This window comes from Zeus faber, assembly GCF_960531495.2.
Source record: "Zeus faber genome assembly, chromosome: 11".
In the NCBI taxonomy this organism is placed as follows: Eukaryota; Metazoa; Chordata; class Actinopteri; order Zeiformes; family Zeidae; genus Zeus; species Zeus faber.
Genome location: NC_137205.1, coordinates 21,865,029 through 21,891,857, shown reverse-complemented (window position 1 = coordinate 21,891,857; position 26,829 = coordinate 21,865,029). Strand labels below are relative to the sequence as shown.

Below are 26,829 nucleotides of genomic sequence, written 5' to 3'. Positions count from 1 at the left end.
TAGTGTTAGTGTAGAAAATTAACACAATTTGCCTAATGATCATAATTTGGGTGTTCATCGACACATTCTATGAAAAAGCTGTGCATCAAAATTTTGGACCAGGAGGGAATTGTAATTCGTCACTGTGCAGTTTAATATAAATTATATAGTATTTAAAGGCAGTCATTCTTGACCTTGGGGTCACCCCCCCCCCACCCACGTGGGTTCACTAGATATGGACATGGAGACATTTCCTCTGACATTTTGCAAACATCTGGGGACATAAGATATTGATATATTTTCAATACAATAGGTTTCAAACTCATCATCATTTGTATTTAATCAATTTGAGCTCCCTCCATGCTCTAAGTTATGATTAAATACTCAAATTCACATTAAGCAGTTTCTTAATATACTATGTGGAATAGAGTATCTGCACTTTGACCAGTAATTTACATTCTGGAAGTGAATTGAGAAAGATTATTATTCAGTCTCAATCTGTTGCTTCTCATGATTCAAGAGGTTTATTCATCACCTACATATACATACTTCCATACATAAAAGCAGTGAAATGTCAATGCAACGCACCCGGTGATTATGCCCAAAGTAGGCCTAGGCCAAAATGTGATTTGTGATACATTACAACTAATAGTGAAAGCTCCATAATAATAATAATAATAATAATAATAATAATAATAATAATAATAATAATTTAAAAAAAAAAAAAAAATAATAATAATAATAATAATAATAATAGGAATAATAATGTTAATAATAATAATAATAATAATAATAATAATAATAATAATAATAATAATAATACATTTATTTAAAAAAATACATTTTCTCTATTACAATTGCTGCAAATTGCAGAATTGTGAGAATTTTGGGACCTAGGAATGGGGTCATGGGGCCAAAAATGTTTGAGCACCCCCTCATTAATGAAAAGTTAATGAAAGGAAGTTTTCCAGCGTGCCAGTGGTAGCTCCACGTCCACCACGCTCACTGCCGAAATTCATGCCGGTTGGAATATTTGGACCTTTGAGCCAGTGGAGGCTGACCTTCCAATCAGAATGCAGCGAGTCCAAGAATCTAAAATAAACACTAGAATGTCAATATTAATTATGAGCACTGCCAAAGACAATCTTGTACAATGAGTCAAACGCATAAATAGGATGAATTCCATATATTACATATATACATGCACCAAGAACACCATTTGGATTCGGGTTGCTGCGTTGGACGCAGAGCTTTATCGTCGTCTACTTGCGCACGGTCCCTAACTCTGTTTCGGGAGCAGCTTCCTCCTCAGCACGCAGCAGACGTATTGGTACTGACCCTCGTTTGGCTGACGTGATGGATCAAGATCTACTCAGATGCAACAGACGCAGAAAAAAAAAAACAACACACAGACGGCGAACCCCCACCAAACTAGATGAGAGTTCAATGTTCTCGTTGTTCGCACCGGAGAAGAAAAGCGAGCAGATCAAGGCGGAGCCGGAACCTCGCCTGTCGCTCGACGGCAAAAACCCAAATTAAAATCATCTCACACGGCGCGAAAACACTCCCCTTACTCAATTACACCTGGTTTTGTCGTCGGAGAGCGGATGACACAAGGCGTGCGGGCTTTAAATCTCCCTCCTCATTTGCATTTTAATGCCTTCATCTATCATCCTGTGTGAGCACTAAAGATGATGAAAACTCAACATTGACATTTTGGGAGATTCACGACAGATCTTTGATAAGATTTGGAAATCCTCTCAATGGTGTTCTTACTTTCGCAATTTGGTCAATTAATTTGGCTTATTTCACTATTACTTATTTCACTTATTATTAATATTATTATTACTATTATTATTATTATTATTATTATTGCTATTATGATCATTTTCAATAACAATAATGATAATTATGTAATTTTTAAAATACATTTTATATATAGTTATTATTAAATATAATTGGAATTACTGTGATAAATTAGACAAACCCATGTGTCCATACTGTTGTATACTGTTTGTCATCATGTACAGAAATACCCATACTTCTATTCATGCTCAGCAATTTTTGGTCCAAAGCCTATTTGTAATTATCTCTTTCTCTGTATAGTATGTGATATTGTTGTGTATAAGATAAGATCATTTAATATAACATAGTACTTTATTGATACCCGTGGGGAACATATTCCTTATTTACTGTATTTTGTTAAACATTCTGTTTTATACTACTTCTGTGTTCATGCTACAATGCACCAACTATTTCCAAAAAAAAATCTGCCTTTGTACTTAGCCCAATAAACATAGTGATTCTAAATAATTGTATAATGATGTTGATTCATTTATCATAATAGAAAAAGTGTATCCATGTAATGCATCATAGAGAATTCAGAAGTACATGAAGTGAAATCGTTGTCATCTGTAATTTACTCCAAACTCACAACTGTTAATAACAGGGTAACTAATGAGTTATTATAGTTCATTATCGAGCAGCGTTTCAGTAAGACTTCACACAATCATTACTCCTAATTGTTAATTGTTGATATGAACGCTAATGTGAATTAAACAAAGCAGAAATGAAGACCGGTGTCTTTAAATCGCCCAGAAGACAACCGACTCTCTCCATACAGGAGCGCCGGGTGGTTTCGGAATTCACCGGCCGCCCTCCACCGGACTGATCTCCACCAAAGCAGAATAAATGAAACACAACTCCTCCAAGGAAATGTAAGCAGCAAAATAGCAGTATTAAAAATGTAAACCAGGCCTCAGCTTTGCTCTCCCCGGAGCCATTCTTCTCTTTCCAGTGAAGCACGGTTTGATCAGGGGACCAATTATTTACCAGCTACAGAAAGCTCAGCTCAATTAACCCGCTATAAGCCCCGATGATTGAAAAGCACTTTACGCCTGATAAACATTTTTTTTTTTTGTTATTATTATATGCCTAATTGCAAAGTCGTGTCTTTAATGGTTAACCAGCCGAGCGACTGCAACTATACAGTGCGACTACAGTATAGCGTTTTCTTTTTAAATGAGATTAAAAAAAAAGGTACTTCAAGTTTTTAATTACAGTTCAAAAGTTCCCTGGGTAGCAATTGCGCGGCGTGAATGCGAGAGTGTGAGATAACTTTGGGGTTTGTTTGCATGTGTATGTGTGATTGTAGGTATGATGTTTGAATATAATTACTCGTAGAGTGGCAATGTAAGTCGGTGATTGAACAGATTTCAAGGTTACGAGAAGAAACCAACCAATTTAAAGACCAGTGATGCCATAAACACAATGTAAATGATTTTGAGTTTCCATCAGTTGGGTTGAGGTCAAATTACCTAGACGGCGATATTTGTGTGTATGAATACAATATCACAAGCTTGTACTGTGAACGTGGGATCAAAACAAAAAAAAGACAATTCAATTTCGTTGCAATTATTTGCCAATTAGTCACTAAAATATCTCCCAACAAGAATGAAAGCTGCCAGTAGGGGGCGAAATGACGCACGTATTTGTACCAAACCATTCTGTGAAAGACTCTCTGAACAATATGCGAGGTTGCAAAAAAAAAAAAAAAAAAAAAAAGAAGCATTTTTGAACTGTATTTTATTTCCACTAATGTTTATTCAGGGACGGCTTTTGTCCACAAGGCTTCTGATTCGCCAAGGTTATCTTGTGCCGATTCATCAGCCCACATAAAAAAAAATACAGGGAAACATTCAGACGCAACCTTCAACTTGTGAACGTCTGCTGCCCATTTCACGTAACTCATGTTATTTGGCTTTTTTTTCATTCGGTAAACCCCCAGTCTTCCTTCCATGTCCGACGGTATTGTAGTTCCAGATAGCAGCAAGGTGACTTTCTGAAACGCCTTGATCCCTCAGAGACTTAAAGAGGTTTTAAGTCTCTGGCAAGCCAGTCAGGGAGGCCTGGGCTCTCTGGGGGGGGCATAGATACAGAGCAGCTTTGGTCAACATGGCTTAGAAAGGACGGGATATCAAGCATGTCCAGTGAAGGCCTAGCACACTATCTGTTTGAGAGGCACCGGATGTTTTGACGCTGTTTTACATCAAAAAAAGGTAGTTAATGCCCCTTTCATATCTGGGTATATTCCTGTACATAAACCCACCAAGCTGCTGAAATCCCCTCAAACCGCCTCTGCCACAGTGAGTAGCCCTGCGTCTCCTTAAAGGTCGAACAGATTTCACAGGATTTCACGGGTTTCCCTGGTCCTTTTCTTTTTTACCTCAATATTTATAATTTCCGACCCCATTACCGTTCAAAGCCAGGCAAATCCCACCGTGAATCAGTTCAGGTGGGGACCCTTAAGCACCTTGAGGAGAAGCCGTGCACCTGTAAAACACGCGGCGGCCGATGCAGGCACCGCTGTCATAAAACGGTTAAAACACGGGACGTGCCGCGTGGGTGGACGGAGGGACCCCACTATGACCCCCCTCCAGTGTGAAGGTCTTTCTCTCGGGGGACACGGACGGAAACACTTCCTGCTATTATTCTGCAAAGCGCAAGGAGATGGTGGGAACGCTGCTCAGCTCGTTCAGCCCCCCTGTGCTGCAGGTAATCGGCAATACATGCAAACGCACACGCGCACACACACACACACACACACACACACACACACACACACACACACACACACACACACACACACACACACACACACACACACACACAAACACGCACACACACACACACACACACACACGCACATGCACCGGCACGCTATTGACCAAAAGTGCCACATGAGCAAAATAAACCTGAGGCAATGTCTCTGTGTAATCCACCCACCCATGCTCCAGCAATCCATCCACCCTTCCATGCATCCATCCGTCCTTCCACCCTCCCTCCATCCATTCATCCATCAATCCATCTTGCAACCGTCCATCCATACATCCACCTTTCAAGCTTGCATCCATGCCTCCATCCATCCATCATCCATTAATTTCTTTAACCCGCCATCCATCCATTCATCCACCCCAGCTTCAACCCTCCATAAATCCATTTGCTGATCCATCCAGCCATCCAGCCATCCATTCACCCGTACATCGATCCGTCCAACCTTCAAACCACCATCCATCCTTAAACCCTCCATCCATCCATCCATCCATCCATCCATCCATGTGTGCAGGATAAACACAACCCCATTTTAATAGTATAAACTATAGGTGCTGGGAAACAGGAAGCAACAGGGGAGCAAATTATGCATTACGCATGGAGAGGGCGCAATGGGCTCCGCTGTGCCCTGGTGCCGCTGGGCGCCCACCCCCCGCACAAACACACACACACACACACACACACACACACACACAGGGTTGTGATCTCAGTGCAGCGGATCTCAGCGGCACAGCATCTCCTATCCTCTGGCATTGTGTGCACACAAGTAGGTCTTGTTCTGTTATAGATTTGATCAATGTTTTCATGGGTGATGGCCAAAATGTGGGATAATATTAAATGTGAAAAGTTGATCTACAGGAGAATAAATATTTGAAAGCTGTACAGAATGCCTGAGTACCTGACCGCATTATATTCCATAATCATTTGAATAATTTGAAACCTGTTGCCTGAATTTAGTGTTTTCTTTTACATAAATACATTTCCACAAATTTACATAAATGTATGGGGAAAAGGCACAAATTTGTGCATAAAAATTCAACAGAATGAGGTAAATGAAGTGACGCTCTAAATTTCCTGGGGGAGGACACCAGACCCTCCGCCAAATGTCTCGCCCCCGATGTTCAAACTAAACCTACAAACGAAAGCTTGAATGCCTTCATTGAGGTGGAGGAGGCGCCTCAACTAGGTTTTGTCTGAGTCCTCCAAATCACTAAGACTGCCCCTGCACCTCACCAACTATCATTAGACAGACAGACAGACAGACAGACAGACAGACAGACAGACAGATAGATAGATAGATAGATAGATAGATAGACAGATAGACAGATAGATAGATAGATAGAGGGATTGATAGAGCCATTGCACCTCCTCTACATTGAAGGTGCCAAAGTGCCACACATTTCCCGAAGCGGTGTTGACAGATGATAATGGCCTGTCCTGACATTCAAGTGACAAAACCCAAACGTCCTTACCCAGAATGTCAAAAGGTTGACCGATGGTGTTGGGAGGAAGGAGCTTCTTTGGAGGAGTCTGCGAGTGTCGAACAAGGATAAGCACAGATTTATCTGATGTCTTCTTCAATATATCAGAAGTAACATCATACAAAGCTGCCGTTATCCCCGCTGCAGAGTGCGGGGACCCCCCCTCCCCTTGACTTGGAGAGCCCACCGACAGAAAGTGGTGGAAAAGGGACGGAGAGCTGAATTGAACTGTCAGGGCTTGTTTCATGTCTGGATCCTGCAGCGTGAGAGATGTTTGAGAAAGGGCGGAAAAAGAGCTGGAAGTCGGTCTGGAATGATTCATATCCCTCATTCAGAAAATCACTGGCAATTCCAGGTCAATAAAGAAACTATCACAGCCATGTCTAACACTTTTCAAGGAACATACTGGAAGATGAAAAAGGTGTTGGGGTATATATATATATATATGTGACCCAAAACAAGCTTTCGCTTGTGGGAATCAAGCAAATATTTTGGAAGCTATGACTTATTAAAGATTAAGGTTTTGGGAACAGAAGTTCTGAGGAATCAGGCTTTAACGTTTTAGAAGCATTTCCAGAACTTTGCAGCACAAAATACCCATTTAGAAACACAATTTGTGCTTGAAATGGTTACATTTGGATGGTGCTGTACTCCTGAGATTGTGTTGAATGTGTTTTCCTTAAATAATATTTGAATCATTCATTTATAAATAAATATTGAAAAATGCATGATTGAGGTTAATCCTTAATTCGAAGTTTAAGTAATTTATTTTTTGTTCTAAATTCATACTCACAATAGCAGCGTGACAACATGCCGTGAAAGTGGTCTATTTCAGATCGCGTGCACGATAACCTATCACCAGGGGACAGCAAATTTCCAGAATGCAATTGGCGAGGTCCTTCCAGCCATTTGCTCTGTTCTCCGCCGCCTCCCGTTGCCGGTTCTGCAATATGATTGAGAGCTTCTGCCACCCTCTTCTCATACTCCATAGCAACATGGAGGTGATGTTTTCGCAGAGGAGTTCAGTTTCTTGCTCCTGGTTGTAATTTGTTGTTGTTTCTTTAAAATGTTGTCTACGGAAGTCACGTCAGCTCTATTGCCATCCCAGAGTCACTTTATAACCACATTTTATCAAAACGGTTCCACATTCTCACTTGACATCACTTGGATCATCGAAGGATGATCTTGATCTGCATGTTTGCACCAAAAGAATCCAAAGAAATCCACCCTTCCATCCATCCATCCATCCATCCATGCATCCATCCATCCATCCACCCATCCATCCACCCATCCATCCATCCATCCACCCATCCACCCATCCATCCACCCATCCACCCATCCATCTATCCATTCATCCATCCTTCAACCTTTGAGAGGAAACAGCAGCAAACAGAAGAAAGCAATTTGAAACTCTGAACGTTCAACCGCTGAAGTAAACCCTGCAAATTATTTGACATTTTCTACTGATTGGAACCGATAATTTCCATCAAGCTTTTAGGATTTATGCCGACTTGTGTTAGAATTGAGTAAATTCCTGTAGATTCCTTGGCTGCGCATTGCAGTTTCTACACCAACACACCAATCATCTGAAGGTCATCCGATTGGTGTGACAGTTCAACTTCGTAGTAACTTTTTTTGAGTTGAGCTAATGTAACATTTTGTAAAGATTATTTCATAACGTGGTTTTATTCAATAATTCAATTCAGCTCATAAAGCATTTTGACATGATGTTTTGCTCCGTGTTCGGGGGGAAACAATAATATATTCAGAATGAATGATGATGAATGACCAATTAAACTATTTTTCACAGGGATTTGTGGAAATAATTAGGCGCCGTGTTTTTTTTTCCCCTTTGCTTAATTGCGGGGGAATTTGGGCGCAAAGCGACTGTTAATAAGCGGAGCTGATGAAACGATTTAACAAAGGAGAAAATTCCTCCTGATGGATGGAAATTACAATGGAGATCAGCAAATTACTTTGAGGTTGGCTGCCTGCTGACATTTAATTGAAAGTAAACACAATGAGAAAAAAATAAGCTAAATGTTTACATCCCGCAGTTCAATTTGGGCGGACGCGTCGTTTGAACGCGGCTAATTTCAGGTCACTCAGAAGTTTGCACGATGATCAGGCAGAATCACACAGTCACGCAAACTTTCAATGGTGCTGGGAACGCTTTCAACTGCATGGAGATGCAGATTCTGTCTGTCTGTCTGTCTGTTGTTGGTGTGGAACCCTATCTGGAATGGTGATGGATCACAGAGGTTGAGATAGGAAGACGTTTTTTTTCTCCCCAATTCATTTACATTCTGTTTTTTTTACGAGTTTCTTGTTGGGTTCGAGTCCCAAACGACCAAAGTGGGGGGGCGGGTTTGAGTCATGCCATGTTTAATGTGTGTAGGCCCATCTTTATCTGTTTTTAGCTTTTCATTTCTACGCTTTAATTCTCCCTTGACTTTCGAATATATAATATTGATATAATATGACAATGCAATATAATACCTTGTGTAAAGCACCTTGAATTGCCCTTGTGTATGAAATGTGTAATAATAATAAATTTGCCTTTTTATTGGAATGGATATTAGGCCAGAGCATAATGCATAAGAAAGAAGTGTATATTATTTATACATGCACAGAAAAAACCCCAAACCAAAACAGAAAGGGGTCACTTTTGAAATTGCAGATGCATTCAAAAAAGCTCCATATATTGTGTTTTTGGCATGGTTGCCGCTGACCCCATTATCAATCTAAAGCATAACGCCTCTAAATTTCTCCCCTTGTCAGCTCCATCTCTTACTCTGACGGCTCAGCGTCAGCCCCCCCATGGCTCCATCCCCACCACCACCACACCACCGGAGGAGCCTCCTCCCGGCCGACTCCCAGACGTTCACGGGGGAGGTGGCGGGAGGGATGGAGATTTTGGTTTCCGCTTTCATCGATTCAGGATTGTGTGTTACAGACGCTCCGGTGACGTATCTTTTTCTGCCTTTTTTCGGCCGACTGGAGGCGCGGAGAACATGTTGTACCCCCTTGGGCCGACCTTGTGACTCCAAAACAGGAGGGAGGAGAGAGAAAAACTCTCCCCCCGGCTTTCAGGGACGAGAAGGGGAGAAGGGGGGGTAGTAATGGAGCCTCGATGTGGTGCTCGCGGGTGGGGAAGGTCACGTAAAAATAATCATGAGGCAACACAGTGGAAAAATAACGTTGAGGAAGTCGTTTAACCGATCGTCTTTCATTAAAAAGAAGGAAAAAAAAGGAGATTGAGGATTAGGATTAGAAACTGGAAAGTGCATCAATTTTTTGTGAGGGGTTTGGATTTAAGACCAATTTAGCCAATACAAACTGTAGCAACAATACAGCAATAATTCATCAAGTGTAATTTATCTTGTCTCTCTTTGTAGAACAAATTGTTTGATCAGAGGAGACGAGGCGTTGGCCCTCGTCCCAAAATGAGCTCGGCCCTCACCTTGAAAGAACCTTGACGCACTGCAAGGGGAAAAAAAACAAAAAAAACAAACAAACGATAGAGCATCAGTCTGTGGCCATTTAGCCGTTACTCACAGAGCCTTTTATCATGTGTCTGGTAGAGTGGGTGTTATTTTACAGCCATTACAGAGAGTGAGGGCTTTCTTGGCCCCGGATGAACTTTGTCTTTTACAGTTGTTTTGTCCACGCTTCTGGCACTTTTACAGAATTAAAGTGGTAATCCGTGAGATTATTTTGTTAAGACATCTTGTATTGGATCTTTTTTTTTTTTTTAGCCGGGACTTCATAAGAAAGAGAAATTCAATGTTAATGAATGTTCGCCAGTTAGTGTAATGTCTGTACGCCTTTAGTGTCGGGGTGCGACACCGTTAAAGCACCGTTTTACAGAGTTGGAAAATTATTTGCAGCTTGGAGTAGGTGGGAATATGGAAAGTGTGTGTGTACTGTATGTCTGTTAGAGGGGGGTACTTCAGCAAAGACAACAGTATATTTACATATCAATGTGATTGAAACTCACCAAAGCCACTGCAGGAGCTGTTTGCCGTGGATCTGGGTGGAATATATCCATAATATTTAGCCTCTCTATCTCAAGATGTTTGATTAAATGATCGTTCACGACAGGCAAACAGCTGACGATGGGTGATGAAACTGATGCAAAGTGATGGTGGCTGCCCGATGCGAGCGGTCCACGTCCATGTAGCAGTGTTCATGTTGCCGAAAGGGGAATTAGTAAGATGTTACTGAGAGCTGGAAGCCTCCGTCTAAAAGCAGACGCAAAGCTGTGGAAGGACAGCCGACACACACACACACGCGCTCGCTTGCGCGCGCGCACACACACACACACACACACACACACACACACATACACACACACACACACACACACACACACACACACACACACACACACACACACACACACACACACACACACACACACACACACACACACAAACACAGACACTAGCTACTGGCCTGATTGGTCAGCCACCTCCGGCCACAGTAACAACATTCCCAAACCCGGGGCTCTGAAATGAACCGAGGCTGCGGTGGAGCGGGAGCGTCTTTAGCGGCCGCACACCGAGGCGTCTTATCGTCGGCCCAACCTTAAGCCCAAAAGGAGGGGTTCGCATTTTTAAAGAGCTGCCAACAACCTTGTGTTGGATCACTTCTGGACGTGAAGAATGAGAGTCCTCACATTTCTGGCGAAAGTCTGAAGGGCATTGAAAGCACTTAAGAACCGCCCAAATTTACTTTTACAGCGTTCTGATGTCTGAACACGTGAAATATTGTGACATAAATTATCCGGCTGTTCTTAAGGGGTTTTTTAAAATCCGCCGCCCATGGCGATGGGATTTATTGCTCGGGGGGGCCTTGTGTCAACATGGAGGTTAGCCAGGTGATGAGGCTACTGTTGCCAGGCGTCTATAGCCACATATAGAGACACCAGTTAAAGGCGATATACTGTATATCGAGAAGCCATCTTAAGGCGTTGCATATGAAAGACCTTCGCAGCTTCTGTCTGGGCCCTTTAAAGTCTTTATATCACCGGGCGAGTGATGCGAGGGATGATGGTTGTAGGTGAATGCCTGAGCCGTTACGGGTCTCTACGTTTCGTTTCAACTACTCCGGCGCCTGGGGCTTCGTGATGGCTCGGTGCCGCAGGGCACTTTCAATGGATGCCCTTGTTGGATGCACTTTACAACTCAGGAGAGCCTCCAGGCTCCCTGTCAGGCACACGCCGGCGCAGGTACCTTGTGATAGCATTGGCAGGTACGTGTTGGTGTGTCAAGTAGCCCTGCATCTAGCTGTAAGAGCCTTTTAGTCACCTCTCCTCGCATTTCGAAGAATGGGCGGCGGCTAATGGCAATCACATACCAACTATAAACGGTATAAACTAGAAATGTTCCCATGTGTTCCCAGTTGCAGCATTTTTTCCAATCATTCAACAAGCTCCACCCAAACCTGCTCTTCAATTTTTTATATTTGAAAATAATAATAGTAAAAGAAAAAACCTCTCTCCCTCCAGGCAGCAACCACGGCAATCTAGACACCGGTTTATGCAAATGATGAGCCAATCCAAAAATGACTGAGGCCAATCCAGAACCGATGGCACCCCCGGGGGGGACCGAATCGCACTCTCTAGCATTTTTCTTTGCAGTTAAAATGACAGAACTCACTTCCTCGGGAAACCCAACCGAGAAGCCTTCAGACGACCGCGGCCGGCAGAGCGAAACCCTCGAATCAAGCGGCGCGGGACCATTTGAGGAAGAGGAATTCAGAAATAAAACCGAAACACAGAAGTTATGACAGCGAGCCGGTTAATTGACTCATCTTTTTGTCAGCGAGCTTTCTGTTCTCCGTGGGTGTTCAGGATTGTTCGTCTTCAGCCCGCGATGCCGAGCGCGCCCCCCGCCGTGAGCGACTGTGGTGGAGACAGCTAATTACACAACAGCAGGCTGGATCTGTGGCCCCCCTGGAAATAACCAGGAATATTCATCTTTCCATTGGATTCCTATTTGAAACGCCTGTTTGTGTACGACGATCTCCAAACCCGATGAACCTGCCAACGCGCGAACAGTTTGGAGTTGCGCTCCTACACATCGCGAGGATTTATTCTCAGTGTTTCCCGACCTTTGTGCTGCCCCGTGGCTTTTTTTTCATTTTTACAATGAATACCCCCACGGTACCATGACCACCATCCTAACTACTAAAAAATGCCACAAACATGTATAACTGCATATTATTATGGCCTACTAATAGTTGCAACCTGAGCGTACTGTGATGAACACGGAGCTGCTATTCCGACCGATGCATAAGCGCAGCCATGCATTTTTGACCTTGCAACACAACAGCTCATTTCCATTGGGGCGGTTTTCACGGACACAGATGGGGCCTAATCTTCGCCCGACTTGGACATTTAATCAGGACTAACTGCAATGGCCTTTCTCAGTCATGGTTTGAAATAGTCTGCTGAATAAAATAAATAGGATTTCCGGAAGGAAGATAGAGTTCATCTAGGTCTAAGTGCAGCTTAAATGAAACCTTTGGATTAATGGGTGTGGCCTCTAGAATGACCCTGATGATGCAGAAAATGGATTATTTGTACTAAAACCAGACTTGAAGGAGCTAACTAGTCCTTCATTATCTTAGTCTAGCACTTCCGGGTCTGGAACTAATTCATCTCAATTTAAGCAACGTCTCAGAAAGGCAATTTTTCACATTCCCGACACATTTGCGGAAGGTTCAAATATCGTCCGGATTTAGATTAAACCCATCTGCGAAACCGCCCCTATACAAGCTTGTCTATTAAACACAGCGCCCTGATCCAGAGTCAAAGTCTTGAAATTGAACCTGACTGTGATAAATCCTAAATGGACTGGAGACTGGCGGTAAGTCAAGGAGAGAAATGAGAAATGACATGTGATGCAGAACAATATTGATCAATTACAGGGTTGGTTTTTTTCCCCGAGACGCGGGGCGCGACACGGCGCCAAGTCAGATTATCACCAAGTGAAGGGTGTTTATCTCTGCGGGAGCCGCGCTGACGGGGAATCTGACTTGTTTGTTCATGCAAGAAGATGAAAGCTGAGAAAGGGGGGAAAAGGGGGGAGGGGGGCAGCTGTTGGGTGATGCCTGGCTGGGGTTTGGGAAAAAACAGTTGAGTACATAAAAGTATTTTGAGAAAAGTGAAAGAAAAAAAGAAAAAAAATATTAAAAAATAAATATGTTTTTAGTAAAAAAAACAAAAACTGTTGCTGTTTCTTTACAAAGTGAAATGATCGTTTATTTCATTCCCCTGGTCTTAATTTATGAAGTTAACGAGGAAATTTGTCTTTTTTTTCTTTCTTTTCAGTTTATTGTCCATAAATAATTGCCCATACATTGAAAAAGGGTTGAATAAATATTACATCTCAAATAGTTTTTCTTTCAGAACACGAGTAGATAAGCCAAACAAAAGATGGACAAATAAATCCTTATAAATGTGAATTAAAACGATAATTGAGAGAAATAGGCAAGGTTTACCTTTCCCATTTTGCCAGCAGCCCAGTAATATATCATATTTAATGCCTGTATTTAGTGGGAAAATGTTCAGATTGCAATTCCAAAGAGTTAGATAGAGACAGATTTAGATAGCATGATGATGCACACACAGGCACACGCGCGCACACACATGCACACACACATGCACGCGCGCGCACACACACACACACACACACACACACACACACACACACACACACACACACACACACACACACACACACACACACACACACACACACACACACACACACACACACACACACACACACACACACACACACACAACAAAAAAAGCTTGAGGGATTGGATGGGACTGCGGAGGTGGAGGTGTAGAAGTGAATGTGAAGTGGGAAAGAAACTATGAGAGGGAACAAACAGGTTTGGATGAAACGCAGAGAAAAGGTTTTTGGGGTTTCGGATCCTTCACATTCATATTGTATGAGGTCACTGAATTGTTCCCGATGGAGCCGAGCATGAAAGGTGATGGAGGGATGGAGAGATGGAGAGACGGAGGGAGGGAGAGACGGAGGGATGGAGGGATGAAGGGATGGAGAGATGGAGAGCTGGAGTGACCGAGGGAGGGATGAGAGATGGAGGGATGGGGCGATGGAAGATGGAGGGACAGAGAGATGGAGGGATGGAGGGATTTTGAAACAGAGAAATGGAGATATGGAGGGACGGAGAGATGGAGGAATAGAGATGAGAGAAGGAGGGATGGAGAGGTGGGGGATGAAGAGATGGAGGGTGGAAGGGATGGCGAGACGGATGGATAGAGATATGGAGGGATGGACAGACAGCGGGATAGAGAGATGGAGGGATGAAGAGATGGCAAGATGGAGGGAGGAAGGGATAGAGAGACAGATGGATGGAGAGCTGGAGGGATGGAGAAATGGAGGAATGGACAGACATAGGGTGGAGAGGTGGGAGGATGGAGAGATGGAGAGATTGAGCGAGGAAGAGATAGAGGGAGGAAGGGATGGCGAGGTGGATGGATGGCTAGAGAGATGGAGGGATGGACGGACAGGGAATGGAGACAAGGAGGGATGAAGAGATGAGAGATGGAGGGAGGAAGGGATAGAGAGAGGGATGGATGGAGAGATGGAAGGATGGAGAGATGGAGCGATGGAGAGATGGAGCGACAGAGAAATGGAGCGATGGGCATGAAACATTTCCTGTTGTGGGAAACATCAATGTCTGAAGTGGCGGAAAGTTCAGAAAACAAACGACAACAAAAATCCAACATGGCCGTCCCTCGTGGCATCCTCAGGTGATAAGTGTAAAAACCTTTTACTCACCTTGGAAAGAGCAAAAAACAGTACAATGCTGTCATGGGTTTCAAATAAATCCACCCAAATTCTGCACTAAATACGACTCAAAACTAAAAAAAAAATACTCAGAAATGTTTGTATTATTATTATTATTATCATCATTATTGTTATTATTATTATTATTATATTATTATTATTATTATTATTATTATTATTATTATTATTATTATTATTATTGTTGTTGTTGCTGTTATTATTATTATTATTATTATTGTTATTATTATTATTATTATTATTATTGTTGTTATTATTATTATTATTATTGTTGTTATTATTATTATATTATTATTGTTGTTGTTATTATTATTATTATTATTATTGTTGTTATTATTATTATTATTATTATTATTGTTATTTTTACTATTATTATTATTATTGTTGTTATTATTATTATTATTATTATTATTATCATTATTATTATCATTATTATTATTATTATTATTATTATTATATTACCCTAGCCCCCTAACCCTGGAAACCATTGTTTGAATACGGCAACTTCTGCGATCACAGAATGGATTGCTGAGGGAGAAATGTCACTGAATCAAGAGTTTTCTAGGTTTTAAATGTTTCAGTCAAATCAGGATTTTATTCATTTTATCCTGATTTCAATTTGGAGAAAATATGTGCCGGTACTCCGATTATTCACATGTCGAGGTGCCGGATCCGATCTGGGAGGTCCCGGATCATGTTCCGACAGGATCCGGCACAACTTAAGCCCTGTTTGTGAAACAGAATCACTAAAGTGAAAGGTCTGTCACAAAACGATGTGGCTGAGATGGTGTGGTTTGAGCAGCCACACCTGTCCTGGGTCTAGGTAGTTGGGCACAGGATCAGTGTGGCTCGACGCCTGTTGCTCGCTAGAGCAACCGAGCAACAGGTAAAGCCCCCCGTCCCCGCACGCACACGCAGGAGAGGAGCCCTTGTCATGACATGTATTCCATCTGCTCCGGGCTTGTTCCAGCTTGCCCAATGAAACTGGTGTGCGTTCAACCCGATCGTCTGCGCCTCTGTGTCGGAGGACCCTGAAAACACCACTCGGGTGGTGTGCAGCAGGTGGGTCTGCCACAGTTACGTATCCTTGTGCATTTTTATACGGTATGGTATACAGCCTCCAAAGAGACATCTTCTCCTGATGGGGCCTCAGCCTGGGGATTTTGCTTTCTTCCCCACCACCTCGCTCCACATGGCCTTTCTGCTACTTCCACCACCGAGCCCACGCCCTCAACCTTCGGCTCCACCCTCTGACTGTGCACCCCGCAGAGGGTGAGAAGAGCCTCTCCTCCTCCTGATGGGGGCTCAGCCTGGAGATTGAGCTTTTTTCCATCACTCACTCCAATGGCCTCTCTGACACTGTCCGTTTCTTGCCTCCACCCTCACCTCCACCCTCTGACCATCTACCCTCTAAGGAAACCTCTCCTCATCCTGATGGAGCCTCAGCCTGGAGATTTAGCCTGTCCCCCCCCCCCCCCCCCACCAGTCCCTCCAAGGGCTTCTCTGATACCACCTCCACCTCCACCCATCCACCCTCCAATGAGGAATCTCCTCCTCCTGAAACCCAGGCTGAAAGGAGACGCCGCACAAAGGAACCAAATTCTAATGGAACCTGAGTGTAGCAGTGAGAGAAAGAGAAAGAGAGAGGGTGGTGTGATTCACCCCCACCACCTTTTCTCCACACGAAAAAAAAGAAAGAAGAGAGAGAGAGAGAGAGAGAGAGAGAGAGAGAGAGAGAGAGAGAGAGAGAGAGAGAGAGAGAGAGAGAGAGAGAGAGAGAGAGAGAGAGAGAGAGAGATAGAATCGGTCACTGTAGCGCGGCCCCTGAAGCTTCATCTACAGATGGAGAAGAATGGAGAGCATCCAAATCAAACTAATTTGTTGTTCTGATCCGCTCTCCCCCCCTTCTCCTCCAACCTCCCCCGTCTCCCACCATCCTCACCCACCCGTCACTTCTGGATCATCCCTCTGTTCCTTTTCCTCAACTCTCTCTCTCTCTCTCTCTGCCGGAGGGAAGGAAGGCTAAACATATCGGCTTTTTAATTAAGACCGGGCAGAGATCGTCTCACTTTTATTTGTGTCCCACTGATATTCAAATTGCAAATATGCATGTAAAGCACAGGTAAAGGAGCTTTTACACCTTGAATAAAATGCCCTATACGACACACAACATGCAACTTTTAGATAAATCGCACAGAACTATTACACTTACACGCTTAGAAAATAGCATTTTTGCCTCTCCCAACCAACTATAACTAAACTTAACCTTGAAATATAATAATAATTAATAATTAATAATAATTTTGATCCTTAATAAATCTTGTTTTTGCATTCCCGTGTGAATCCATGTCACATCTAATGCTTGACACGTCTTTTTCCGTAATCCAAGCTAGATGATAAAAAAAAATACAATTTTACTCATGTCCCATAATATTAATTCAACCCTGTTACTTGAAATATTTGGCATGTTCGACAAATCACTTGCTCCACAACAGGCTGCATCATCGGAATTTCCTGAATGTCGTGGGAGGAAGTAAAGTCAGTCATCTCGTTCTATTTTCTTTTCACTGATATTGTGACATTGACTGAGAAAGGGTCGCTCTCTCAGCACAGCCCTGTTACCAAATTTTAAGCTTGAAAGTAATTGATCTATTTTGTTAAGATAGATTTTGGGTAAATCATTAGAATATTCTTATTGTCCTTACACCATTAGCGCAGATGGTACTTTGCCACATTTTCTATATTTGCAAATTCCATGCCTTTAGACCACCGCCAGCAGCGAAACCTACACTTAAAATGGGATTATTATGATTATTATTATTACCTGAAATGGTTAAACACATTTTGAACGGTGAAATGCATGTTTTGTTAGATTCACTGTTGAAAAGTTATTCAAAATAAAGTTTATTTTTAAATTAATTTAAATAATACCACCCGTCTCTCTGTTTATGGCAAATGAAAACAAAAACCCTGCGTCTGATAACGTTTTTACAGTTGACAGGGCTTTATATAAGCAGGAAATTACAGGCGTAGAAATACATAGAGGAAATTGCACCTGGGAGAGCTGAGGTGGATGGTGAAGAAGAAACAGAGTCTACAGAAGGATATAAGGAAGGAGGGTAAACTTTTCATAACAAGAAGGTTGTTTTTTTTTTATGAAAAGACGGAGTGATGCATTAGCAGCACGCCCTCGCAGTGACTCATTTTCTCTTTCATCGTCTCACTTTTTAGGGGTCGGAGACACAACATCCGTCAATGGAGGGGTTTTTTTTGTGGTGGGATTGGACTCAGTCATTCAGGTTTTGGTCAAAGAATTGTGTGTCAATGCATAGACAGACAGACAGACAGACAGATAGACAGATAGAAAGACAGACAGATACTTGAATCATCCCCAGAGGGAAATTTCAGTGTCATAGCAGCTCAAATCAAAAAGAATACAGAAATGGAATAAAAATAGAAAAAATAAATGGCAATATGCAATGGATGGAAAAAAGTGTGAAAATATACAATGCACCTAACAATCAACAGAAAATAAAAATATGGCAATTCACAATAAACCTGTCGATAAGCAATACACATAAACCTAAAAAGTGATTATGAACAAAAAAAACCCAACAACAACAAAAAGATAAGCGACAAATTGTCAACGTACATAAGCCTAGAAGATGGACCCATTTGCGGTGTTCTATGTATATCATGAGGAGGAGGGGAAAAGGGGACAATGGCGCAAAAGAGGAAATTTAGACAATTTCCTCTTTCGACAATTAGAGAGCGGCCTCACCATCCTTCCCTCCGACACATTCAAAAATCTATTATTACCTCCCCACATTAGCCACAGAGAGGGGAAAATTCATCATTGAACTTCCCAATTGGAATTTTAAATAAAGAATTAAAACAAACCAGGTAGCAGATCATCGTTCAATAAGGGGACAATCTGGGGAACGAAAAAAAAAAACCATTAAGCTAAAAGTTAAAACAGGAGCCACAAAATAACACGGATCACAGTGGGAAACAGGATTTCGAATAATATCAAGCTAATTAAATTCCTCCCCGTGTCTGGCAAAAGCCATTAAAATGACTTTAATGCGGCCGGGGCGTTATTTGAAATTGGATTTGTCGCACATAAAAATGTGCGATAAGTGAAACAATTCAACGAGGAGCGGCGACACCCGTTTCACATCCACAACTCTTTTCCCAGGCTCAGGACGCACAGGGACCGTTTACAGGCAGCTGGCGTAAAAACAGTGAATTGATATTACTTGATTTTCCTTTTAGTTACATGTGTCTTCGGACGTTTTACTTTTATATTGTGAAGGCAAATATTAAAAACTGAAATGAGCTTTTTCTCATATAGAATAAAATGAAAATGCCATGCGAAGGAACCCTAAGCAGCCATTTTTACAAAAGTTTCACCCCTCCATGGTCTGTCATCGTTGAAGATGCTGCGTTGCGTTGAACTCGGAAATCTGTTTATCCGAGTCCGTCTCCCCAACTCCGATTCAAATGTGTTCAACCGCTTCTGTTCGGGAAAACATGGACGCCCTCGGCTAATTTCTGTTTGACCTTCTGTGCCACTTGTAGAATTCACAAACAAACTACTGTATTCTTGCATCCTCTGCACTTTCCACCACGGAGGTCTTGGTTTTCCGTGTTCCGACGTCACTCGAATGCAGCATTATTCCCTCCTTTCCATTGAAGTCTGAGCTCTGAAAATCCCGACATCCTACTTGGAAAAGTGCAAAGGAACGAGAAACACATTTAACTTTGAGAGAAAATATAATGTCCAAAACATGCCAAACAAACCCAAATTTGCTGCGGGCGTCAATGTTTTCCCGAACTGAGGCTGTTTTGCTCAAGAGCGGAGACTAAAAACCCGGAATTACTGACTTCTGACCACCAATGGAATGCAGCACAAAGTCCGTCTCTGTTTCTCGGCTCCTCCCAAGATTTTGGGCCCTCCTTCCTGCATTGGTCAGAGATTCTATGGAGGTGCGGCAGGGCAGGGGCCGCGTATTTGTTTCAGCTGAAACTCGACAGACACGTTCTTGTTGTGTTTGGCTATCATGAGAGACACAATTTCGCGGAGTTAGAAAATCCGGGGTTGAGAAAGTAAAATTCCGCTCCGGGATTTTGAAGCAACCGTGTGGATTTTTCGAATTAGCTGCAACCCCGGAGATCCAACTAAACCGTGAGGGTGAAAGGTGGAGCCAAAAGGCCTTTCACTTTGTGAACCTGGGGTTTTCCAAATTGCGAACCTCCGCCTTCATGGAACAATACACCAAAAAAAACAACTCTGAACCCAAAGTAAAGATCTCTCCTACACACAGCCTCTCATATCATCAAGAGGAGGCTGAACAAGAGGAAGGAGATGGGCTGCTTCTTAGAGGGCAAGCCGGCCCGTCTGGGAAGTCTTAAAATACTCATCTAACTGGGGCAGCGCGCAGAGGATCGGGCGTAGCGGCAGCACCGCCCGCACCCGACACGGACAAAGCCTGTGCACGTACCGCGGCTCAAACACGTGGAACGGGTCTCGTGACCGGAATCCGAAAAACGAGAGGTTCTACCCGCACGGGGATACGGAAAAGGGGGTCGGTTCTGGGCGGGGGTCCCCGGAAGATATGTGTTTGTGATGTCACTTCCTCCTCATACCCGAGCCCGGCTCCATTCGAGCAACCCACTCAACACCGACGCGGAAGTGGGATCTAACCGTGTTAGGCACTCACACAGAGCTGCAGTCTGTTGCCAAATAGTGATCCTTTTTAAATGCGCGTTCATGCTTTGCCATTTGCTTTGCTATCTGTTTTTTTTGACTCAGCTGTTACAGACAGACAGACAGACAGACAGACAGACAGACAGACAGACAGACAGACAAACAAACAGGTCATTTCGTTACCAGTAATATCTGCAACCACACCGTTTTGGTTGTGTTTATGACAAAAGGATATTATTAAATTATGGTAATATTCAATCATGCGTATTCATTAAAGATAACTAACTCCGTGGTTTAATGGAGTTGGTGCAGCTGGGACATTTTGGACCTGGTGCTTTTTTTTTTTTTTTTTTTCTCAACCAATGACCCAAATAGCACCACAGCCACGGGCGTGTGACCAAGGGGTGCGGTACAGTTCAATGGATTCCAATCGGCGCGTCCGTTTTGGAGTCGGCTATCGATGCCAGTGATGCAGGTCGCTTAATGGAGCCTCTTTTGTAAAAAAAAAAACAACACAAAATAAAAACGGTTCGTTAAAGATTCACCGCTTTCACTGATGAGCTTGGCAACTGGGGATTAGGAGACGGGCGGGGGGGATGCCTTGCATATTGTTAAAATGTAAAGTATCACCAGGAAGTAGACAGGGCCCGTAATGAAATGGACCGGCCTCATACAGGAGAGTGTGCAATATAAATGATAAAGTGTACTATGCAGAGCACATTTATCACCATTACAGATACATTTGGTGACTGCCAGGAGATAAATGTGTCCCCCGGGGTGGGGGAGCCCGGACCGACCCAACGTGAGTCATGATCCTCTCCCTGGAGGTCCTGGAGCCCCTGGAGGTCCAGGTAAAAGCCCCGGTTCATCCCGCGGAGGACAACGCGGTGAATGGAAATGGACAATGTAAATTATACCTGGCTCCAACGGGGGGTCCATTATATCGCTGCGCAAGTGCATCAATGATTCATGATCGGGATCAATAAAACCTGTTAAATAAGCTTTTGATTTGTGACCACGTCCTAGTGATCCGTGTAATCTGTTTCCTTTATGGATGGATATATCTACACTGAAAAAAAACCCAAAGAAACCTTGTTTCGGATCAACTTAAAAAATATATATTTTATTTTTAAAATCTATTAATACATTTAGAGGTTCTCAACTTGAAATGTAAATATTAAGATGGACATTTTAAATTGAGAAAACCTAAAGAAATATGCATTATATATATAGGTTTAACAAATGAAAGCATTTTTTTTATCTATCTATCGATCTATGTATCTATCTATCCATCTATCCATCTATCAATCAATCTTTCCATCCGTCTATCAAACCGCTCAACCAATCCACCACAGGAAGGTCAATACAGAAAAAAACAAACAGGGGAAAGGTCGCCATGGTGTGTGTTTCGACATTTCAACGTTTTTCAGGCAAACTTCCCACTCCAGAGCGTCTTCGTCATGCGACTGTTCTTTCACCCCACACTGTGGGGTAATCCTCAGGTTTGTTGCGTATTGCCATAATCTTTTTTTCTATTTCTATTATGAATGTTATATTAATTTTGTCTATTTTCAATGTTTAATTCACCGTCTGTAATGGACACCGATCAGCCACAACATTAAAACCACAGGTGAAGTAAATAACATTGTTCATTTTGTTCCAGTGGCACCTGTCAAGGGGTGGGATATATTAGGAGCAAGTGAACAGTCAGTTGTTAAAGTCGATGTGTTGGAAGCTGGAAAAAATGGGCAAGCGTAAGGATCTGAGCCACTTTGACAAGGACCAAGTTGTGATGGCTAGACGACTGGGTCAGAGCATCTCCAAAACAGCAGGTCTTGTGGGGTGTTCCCGGTATGCAGTGGTTAGTACCTACCAAGAGTGGTCCAAGGAAGGACGACTTTTAAAGGATCTGCTGCTAACGTCTTGGTGCCAGATACCACAGGACACCTTCAGAGGTCTTGTGGAGTCCAAGCCTCGACGGGTCACAGCTGTTTTGGCAGCACAAGGGGGAGCTTCACAATATTAGTGGATATTAGTGGTGGTTCTAATGTTCTAATGTGTTCTAATGTGGAGGATCGGTGTATACAGATTTATAGACATTTTTACAAATGATATTTGAAATTATATACAAAGTTGTTAAATATATCCCCATTGATCTCATATTGTTATATATAATAAATGCATCATAAAAAACATGATGCTAATATAAAAAAAAAAGAAAATTCAGTGCAGCCACATTGCATTTTCTTTTTCTTTCAATTTAGAAATATTGATTGAGGTTGATTTAATTAATGTATTGTTTAAAAATATCGAAGATGACCTCTACTTTTTGGACTTTGTTTGTTTGATTTGTTTATATATTTGTAGATATCAAAATCATTTACAAATGCAAACCAATATTTGTTATTTTGCTTAATTGGCCTCTTTGTAATTGGACATACAACTTCATTCACACACACACACACACACACACACACAGACACACACACACGTGAAATCCAATGTTTAATCCTCAATATTTTGTCACATTATAAAGTGCAAACAGTTGTTTCTTTTAAATTTCCTCCCAACATCATCATAACATCAGAGCGAGTGAAAGAAGTTAAATAAGTAATTAATTTTAAGTGTTCTGTGTGAATACACTGTGAAAGAGGACGTCATTCCCCACCGAAACAGAGTGGGAGCAAAGGGCAGTTAAGTGGAGGCACACCTCTCCGTAATGGGGTCAAAGGTCAAACATGCCGCCTCTCCTCTTTCTCTTCTCATTATCTTAAGCCGTGCTTGCATTGTAATTCATTGGCATTCATTAGTCTTTTCCTGCAGCATTTTTCTCTCTGTTTTTCATCTCCTCTGTGATATTTTAACAAGTACGAAACACCGTCATTTAAAACGTCAGCGCTGGAAGCTGTATTAGCGCTCAATCACTGCGATGTGTCCTATGAATAATTTGTGATTCACTGAAAATGTGTGAAGGTGTGAAGATAAAGGAAGAGCAGTTCAGGAACAGGAAAAAAAATGCTATGAAGACAAATAACAAAAAAAACCCACATTGTACCGCCAAAAAACGAGGTTAATGATGATAGCACCTTTTTTTTTGGCGACTTGTGCAAATAGGTTAACAAGCACTAAAATGACATATAAGTGATCTGATAATCACACGAAACAGGAAAAATAAGTCAAGAAGAATAGAGCCTATGAGCTAAGGACGAGCTCCTCAGAAAGCCAATCGACGCCACTTTTTTCCCTTTCTTTCTAAAACACAATATTGGTGCAATCATAGACCATTAATCGTAGTCAATTGGTGACACTGAAAAATCATTATACTTGGGTGATTGGACCAACTTTAAGAAATTGGTTTGTTAAACCTACATACATATTTTAGTATTTCTCAACTTAAATTGTTGACCTCGATTCATCAATTTGAAGTTAAAGCCCTAAAAATGATAGGTTTTACAATCATTGAAGTCATTATTTGCAGGGCAGTCACAGTGTCAGAGTCAAAGGTCCCCATAAACGCCAAAGTTAAATATTTGCTGTACAGTCAAAGTGAGTTGGCAGCTTGTTTTTTTTTTTGTTTGTTTTTTTTAAGCACCGGACGACAGCCAACGATTAAAAGGGTTCCATGCCAATGTTCGGCGGCCCATTATTCCGAAACCCCAGTAGTCTGAAAAATGGACCAGCCTCAGAGGGCTTTTATGACAAGTGGAATGTTTAAGAGTTCTTTGGTCGTAATTCAGAAAGATGTTTCTTTCGCCGTCTGAGCGCTCAGGGCTGTGGGGCTGTCGTTACATTATCCTGTAAATTATATTGAAACTGACTGCAACTGTGATGAAGGGCTGTATGAATAAAGTTGAATTCTCAGCAGTCATATACCGACTGTCACCACCTGGATTACATTAATGTTTGAGGCCACAATCTGATAAAAGCCAACTGGGAGAGCACAGCAAATTAATTTCTTGGGTCACCACATTACAAACGAGTGGTGGTTACAGCCACAGGATGCTGCACATCTACAACATAATTGTTACGGATGAAGGAATGGAAGGCCAAATAAGAAGCTTCGACCACGAAGTAAAGTTTAACGTTCACATCATGGGGTAGACACATCGATTGACATTTTTGGGACGTGTTTGTGTTGGATAACCCACCCAGGTAAAGGGTGGAAAGTGTAAATAAAAAAATAAAAGGAATTCTGTATTTGTGTGGATTTAGTGAAAGGCGCGAATTGTTTGTGTTTGTTTGTGAAATTTCGAAATAACTTCATCCAAAATTTTTCCTTTTTTATTAAATATTAATCAATGTGATGTCAGCTGTATATTGTCATAGACGTCGCTATGAAATCTATTATGACCAAGACCCCTGATAATTTTCATTTTCTTTTGCGACGTTAGTTCCCTGCATCAACTGTACAACACTGGCAGAAGTGAATCCGCATTACGTCTTACAGACCGCCAAAGCCCTTGTATTAGGAGAATTAAGGACGACAATTACTTTACTTTTCGTTCGTATTGCGAATGTTTATCGATGGATCGTCGGGCTTAACCTTGGCCAAGGCTCCATTCCCGGCCAGAGAGCCAGCTGATTATCATTTCAATAGAAGGAATTATTCCTCTAGAAGACGGAACCATCCTTGCCACCTTGAAGTATAGATAATAAAATGAATTGCTCGTGCAAGGAAAGTTGAAGTTTGGATTCAAGGAAGGTATCTCCAAGGCCTGTTCTCATGCATTTTCACTTTTTGGCCCTAGTGGCCAAATCTATCCAAACTACATTAGCAGCGGTTGGGACGTTTCATTTGTAGTTCGGGCGTGTCTTTTCGCAAGGTTGCATATCCACCTTGAAAATCGACAATGGAACGACGCTTGCAAATACAACATGTGGCCGTCGCTTTCTCCGTTGGCGCCTGGGATGACGGAGTCTGCTTTCCAAAATAAAAGCCCTCCCCTCTCTTCACTCTGCCTTGACATCTGAGTCCCTCGGAGAGATAAACAAGTGTTTCCATAAGTGCTTCCGCATCCAATCTCCCCAGAGCGACGGGCCTGCGGTCTGGTCATGAGGACATTACTATGCATATCACAGATATGAGAGGAGGTGTAGCTTAGAAAATATATCCACGTTTTAATTGATTGAGGCAAGCGTTGCAGCCACGAGGATGGCGCTCCTGAAGGTCACCATTTGATCGCACATATTCAAAGAAAATGCAATTAAATATCACTCTGCTATGACTTTAACGAGTAAACGTTTCATGGTCACCTTGTGAAAGTGACAAGGGCGTGCTGAGCCCGGTCAAAGTCCTTCATCTACAAACTCTGGTGATTTATTTATTTATTTATTTTATGTCAGAAATGCATTAGAGGGAGTGAACGTGCGAGTCAAGTTTGATTAACGCACAAAGCCATTTTGGAATGTAACAACAGCATTTGACAAAATAATCTGCGGAAAAGATTTCATTTCTCGAACCAAAGCTCCCTCATACTCATACACTTAACCAACCTCTCAGGCTGCATCCGAAACACTACTTGTTTTTGTTCCCTACGACGGTAAAACGGCACTTTGAGTGCACTGCGAGAGAAGATTAAAAGAGGTAAGGAAACTAATAAAGACGACTGTTCATAATTAACGTGAACAGAGAACAAACCAAGCGAAGCGAAAAAGAAAACAGAAGATGAGCATTAAACCGCACGCTTCATGAAGCCTACGAGGCGGTAACTTCTTCAATCTTCATTTCTTAGACACCATGTTGCCTGTAACCAGCGGATATTATGGAGCCGTTACTATGAACTAGTGTGTGCAGTGTTTTCATCTGAAATATATTTTAAAAGTCATGGTGCACTTTTGCCGCTGGAACCTATAGCGTTGCTTTGAAGTTCATATAGGAAGACTCTGAAAAGGACGGTTTCTGTGTGTATCCTACAGCATTCTACAGTGTGCATCCTACAGCATTCTACAGTGTGCATCCTACAGCATTCTACAGTGTGCATCCTACAGAATTCTACAGTGTGTATCCTACAGCATTCTACAGTGTGCATCCTACAGCATTCTACAGTGTGCATCCTACAGCATTCTACAGTGTGTATCCTACAGCCTTCTACAGTGTGTATTCTACAGCCTTCTACACTGTGTATTCTACAGCCTTCTACACTGTGTATTCTATAGCCTTCGACACTGTGTATTCCACAGCCTTCTACAGTTTGTA

General features: G+C 42.2%; 1 protein-coding gene across 1 annotated transcript in view; it reads right to left on the bottom strand.

Annotated features, from left to right (window-relative positions):
• Window positions 1-26,829, bottom strand: part of LOC307236447 (shisa family member 6) — a gene marked incomplete at both ends in the record, with an annotated part of 62,973 nt that overhangs the window by 10,823 nt on the left and 25,321 nt on the right. The window lies entirely within an intron of this gene.